Source organism: Malus domestica, chromosome 07, assembly GCF_042453785.1.
Source record: "Malus domestica chromosome 07, GDT2T_hap1".
Classification (NCBI taxonomy): Eukaryota; Viridiplantae; Streptophyta; class Magnoliopsida; order Rosales; family Rosaceae; genus Malus; species Malus domestica.
Window position 1 is genome coordinate 360440 of NC_091667.1, and position 5592 is coordinate 366031.

General features: G+C 36.0%; 1 long non-coding RNA gene across 8 annotated transcripts; it reads left to right on the plus strand.

Annotated features, from left to right (window-relative positions):
- Positions 1–2573: 2573 nt before the first annotated feature.
- Positions 2574–5126, plus strand: LOC103409909 (uncharacterized). Of its 8 annotated transcripts, none has more exons than XR_003774610.2 (9): positions 2574–2805; positions 2897–2975; positions 3370–3417; positions 3640–3767; positions 3901–3961; positions 4104–4163; positions 4294–4372; positions 4448–4491; positions 4927–5126. It is a non-coding gene; the product is annotated as an uncharacterized lncRNA (long non-coding RNA). The 8 variants fall into 8 exon arrangements; XR_003774606.2 differs by having other exon boundaries at positions 4104–4149; XR_011582524.1 differs by having other exon boundaries at positions 4104–4149; positions 4930–5000.
- Positions 5127–5592: the final 466 nt, after the last annotated feature.

Consider the following 5592-nt stretch of genomic DNA (forward strand, 5'->3'; position numbering starts at 1 on the left):
TATTTAGAGCTTTAGGTTAAGGGTTTTAGAAGGTAATGGCGATGGAGTTGAATCTTTAGTCAGAGAGTAATCTGAAAGCTTTCAGCTATTTCGACAAAAAATGGACGTTGAGGATGAATTTGTTGTGCGGAGCAAAAGAATAGGGACGACGTTGATTGAATTCGCAAAAAAGAAACCTAATACTCGAGAGGAAATTGATGCAGGTCACAGGGCTGGCATCAATTTTTCAAAGGCGACTTCACACAGTAACAACAGTTACCATTTTTCGCATTTCAAAATACGTAATCAGATGCAACAATGCAAGAGCCAAAACAATTCAGAGATTATTATGATAATTAAGGGAAGAAAATCACACGCCAAAGTAATAATACTGTAAGTGATCGATGACGTCAATTGCATGCGGAAAATAAAACTGAATATTCAAGATGACATAGAACGATCGTCATCATTGGAACACTCCAGATGACTAGTATAGTCGCAATCTTTGCAGCAGTAGACCCAGCAGCCCTCTGGGACTCGCAAATGTTTTGTTTGTCTTGATCATTTTCGTGATTCGGGGGCAGTGAAGAATTTAGGAGTGAGGGTGTGCTCATGGTGATGATGATGCTGAAGGCTCAGAATTTCAGGCAACGCAGCGGACTGAAGATGGAGATCGTATTTGCAGTGGGAGGCGAAACAATTAGAGCCGAATCCAGCGCAGGCATCGCATTTGAACACGCCATATTCTTAGGGAGGGGTGGAGATGAGGAATGAGAGGGTGTTGGGGGTGAGACTTGTGCTTTATTTGTCGGGGAAGCTCGAAGCACAAGTCGTGGAGGTAAAACTCGCACTTGGACTTGCTGCATTTGTAAGCTGAAGCACCCGAGTTCATCATCAACTCCAGGTCACATCCTGAGCAAATGATAATTTCATCATCTTCTTCTTGCACTTGAAATGGGCATAACTCATGGCAGAGGTTGAAATGCTTCACCATCACCATCTCGATCGATCTTTCTTTCGACTCTAAATTGATTTCTCCTTGGATTGGATGATCGACGTTCTAATTAAATTCTAACGGATTAATCAATAACTATAGATGATGAAGAAGTTGGAGTAGTACGTACGTAGCTGGCTAGGTAGTTAGTTATGCTCACATCGTGCGGTCAACTAATCTAAAATGTGATCATATAAAGTGGTCGGATAATAATAATAGAATAATACTTGATACTGACTAGTCAATACTCATTTTATTCACCAACTGATGTGGACCAACTATTTTAAAACACTCTTAAACAAATTTTTTTCCAATACTTTTGCAATCTTTGTAACCAAACAGAATTTGTCCGTTTAAATCTAGCCAAACATGGATCTTCTTCGCCACTGCATCTTCCGCCCTCCACAACCTCAAGTCCTCGACCACGCTACCCCGTCAACTCCGCCATCGTCTGCATGATCCAAGTAATGGCTTTAGCAATCGCGGGATGAGACTCTCCAGAACGACGTCCATCGCTGAATTTCGTTAATCCGTCTATCAATTATGCAGTAGTCAACTCACTGAATTTCTCTGTCTTCTTCATTCATTTATACATATCACATTTTAACAATATTGATTTCGGTTAGAGTAATGTATAAATAAATATGTGAGATCTTGGATCTTGCAATAATGCTTGAAAAATTCAGTGTATATATATATATACACACACACACCCACACTAATTAAATGCAAGATTTCATTTGACTTTTGCATCCTTTCCCACTCTTTCTTAATACCTTGTATATATCCTTTGTGTAGCATGAAGTGGTTGAGAATGTATAGGAAGACAATGTCAACTTAACCGATTGGTTTTCCCAAGTACTTCAAGCTGCTAATTTTATTTAATGTTTTGCAACTTAGATACCACCGTGAAATTATGTGTTTATATAGGGTTACATTATATAACCATATATCTCTGTAATATCTTCATATTCTCTAGAATCCTCATCTCTGGCCAATGAAATTATAGTTAACTAGGGTGAAATTAACCGTTGGACTCTCTAAAACTGTAGACATTAGGCATATTCTATATATACTAAAACCCAAACATGTGGTTACTGTTCTAGGGCAGTGTGCGGACGAAAATGCCCCTCAAGTTAGTCTTCAGCCATTACTTTTTGTTCTTTTTGTATAGTAAAATCCCGAATTTGCCCTCATTTGATTCTATCTGCCGGTTATGCATGGCTTGGACTTTGTTTCACTTTTTTTATTGGTTGTATTTGTTACTACCTTGCCCTGCTGTCCACGCGTCCGTGTGCTATACGAACTCTCGAGGTTTCGATTTGGGCCACGCGTCGATCATCGTTGGATGCCCTGTTTTGACTGTGTTTGCTTTACCTTTCGTTTTCCTTCTTTCTTTTGCAAATTTGCTCAGTTGCTTACCCCTCTGTGTTTCTCTCACTCTCAAACGTTTTCCACCTGCATCTTCCTTCGGTTTAACTTTCGATTTCGTTTTGCTTTGTGCTTTCTCGCTGTCAAATGATGTTCTATTTTTGTGAGAGTCGTCATCCCAAAACGTTGTTGTCTTTCTGTGAGAGAGTTGTATAAAAAATTTCCAAATATTTGTCTCTCTCTGAGTCTGGGATTTGGGTCTATTTGGAAGGCCTCTTCGCATCTGTGAAGCTGAGGAGCAGCAGTTTGAGATTGTTGAGTTGAGTCGTCTCCAAAAATCCAACCCCCACACTGTATCAGGATCCATCACCATCTCGCGGTGCCTTGCTCAAATCGGCTCTGCACTCATCATCAAGACTCTGCCTTCACGGAGGACTCCACTTATCCCGTCACTGATAAAGGTAAAGCACGGCCACCTCTCCCTTTCTTCGTTTTCATGACCTAATGTCAAATCAAGCGACTCTGACTCATGCATGTGTGTATTCTGTAAAGGGGTTTCTCAATCTGTTGTCTGGACTGAAGAAAAGGAGGATGGGGCTCTCAAAAATTTCATATCCGAGAAAAGACAAAGGTATAGATTTTGTTTAGTTTCTTTGTATCTTTGAATTCATTGGACTTGATCATCGAGTATAATATTTGCAGGTGCAAAATCATTTTGGGTTTGCATGCAACCAAGCTTCTCTGATGCAAACCAACAGATTGAGAGAATATTATGACCAATTTCAAAATTTCAGAGCTTTGTTTTGTTTTTTATCATATTGGACTTGAATTTGCTTTTTTGTTGTTTGATTATATTGAAATCAGATTTTGGGTTTACACTTTTATTTGGATTTGATTATAATTTTCTATACTAATTAGCTTATGGGTTGTGAAGTTTCTTATTCTTCATTTTTGGTGTTTATCTCCTCTGTCATCATCACTGTTGGTGCTTATGTTGGGCTTTCATTTTTAATTTTTTTTAACAGGACTTTAAGGACATCCTCAAGGTGCAGCGGTAGAATCAAACTCTCGAGGTTTGGATTTTTTTTCCCTTTTTTTTTTGAGTAATTTTTTGGGTTTCTTCTCGCTTTTATTATGACGATAAACTATTGTGGGCTAATGTGTCAATTTTTTGTGAATTATGAAATTGTTTGTCACACTCCGTTTTTATAAGGATTTTTGTATTGGTTGTGTGAACCTTTTTGTGCAACCCCTTTCATATTACAATTGCTAATTTAGCTTTTTCAATTTTGCAGTTGTGTTTGGTTACTCCATCAAAACTCCTACCCAAATTGATTTGTTCTCAAAACAATCTCATAAAATAACAATAGTGAACAACTAACAGAACTTCGACTGAAATTGTTCTTGGGTTGCTGATAAAAAGGTTTGAAAAGAAAATGAAATAACAGAACTTAAATCTTTGGTTTTAGTTGACTGGCTGATTTGGGTTATTCTATAATTCTTTAGTAATACGAACAACTAAAATCATGTTATTCAAATTTGTACTCTTTTTTCAGTCTCCTCAGCAACCAAATGGAGGGTTAGGTATCTTGGAAATATTTATGTGCATTGAATTAGGTTTTTTTTTTTTTGTTCAATTTGAAATCCAAAATAATATAGAAGATAATAACAATTTTTGTTTTAGGTTTCTTCAGAACTGCTGGAGTTTGGATTTGCATATGTTCAGGGGATTTATTTGTTTGATCTTATCGATATTTAGGTATGAATCGGTAGAAGATTGTGCAGACGATGATGAAGCAAAGCAGGTGATTTACAATAAGTGACATTTTCTTTGTTCTTTATTGTGCTATAGATTGGAATTTATCATTGTACATTTTTTTATTAAAATTTTTCTGTACATTTTTTTATTAAAATTTTTCTGTGCAATTTTATGGTCGGATTTTCTGCAGTGTGTATGAAAAACATTTGAATGCTGAGAACCTATTATATTCGCAACATGATACAACAGATCAACACCTTCATCAGCATGTAAGTTTCTCTAATAAATACTTTGGACAAATGCTTTATGAATTTGAGTTTTTATCTTCTGATTATTTTTTGCAGAGGTGGTATTAATTTTCCTTTGACTAGAAATTTAGAGGCTTAAGGTACAATGTTATCAAACTCAATTTTTCTAATTTTTGATTCTGGGGTACTGCATGGAGTGCTAATATACTGTTTTTCTGGGATTTTGGTCTTTGAAATGGGTATGTTCTATTTTTAACGTTTCGGTTCTGGCATGTTCCACTCTTTTATTCTGTTGTCTGCCTGCTTCCACGTTGCTTCTTAATTTTCATTTTTCAACATTGGGTGATGGAAATTTGTAAAAATAGTTGTAGTTTCTAAGTTGGGGGTTTTAGTTATATTTCCTGTGTAATCCCAATTGCAAGACTGAAAAAATAATTGAAATGATGATTTTTTTCTTTATTCAATTTCTCTTAAATGTTTTTTCTTGAATTTATTCAATCTCTCTAATTAGTTTTATATTCTCTCCAACCTTTGTGTCTAATTTTATTTTTCATTTTTTTGGTCGCTTTCTGCAGAAGTTAGCATGAGATTTTCGCATGACATGGATGATGAATATGAGAAACTCATCTGGGGAATGAACCCACCAAGGTATATGCAAAAATCATTCCTTTGGGTTCATATAGAAGTATGATTGAACATTAGAATCATAGAATGTAAATAAATAAATTTTAATATAGATGAGAATAAATTTAATATATTTCACATGTTTAACACAGTTTTAAAACCCGCGGCATCGCGCGGACTCAATTTCTAGTAATATTCTATGGTGTTATCAGGATATATGTCAGCTCCTTAAGAGGTAGGCTCATTGACTTAAGTTTCAAGATAAATGATCCAAGATAATTTCAGTGAGGATGCTTAATAATTTTGTAGTTGTAGCCTATTTCATTGTTTTCTTTGCCCCACTGGGGAGATATATTAGAAACAACTCTTGAGATCGATGATCGGACGATCCGGTACGATTACTTTTAACAAGGCTTGCTGTTGGAGAGGAGAAATTTTTAGTTTTGAGGGGAATACAAATGGTACACCATGTGTTTTAATAGAAGTGGTGAGAAATTTTATTTTTTAAGTTATTAACTTTTTAGCATACATATCCCACCATTTGTATAGTAATACATGGTATATCACCTCGTGTACCGGTCACATTGAAAAATCTCTCATTGGAGAGATACGCTCAT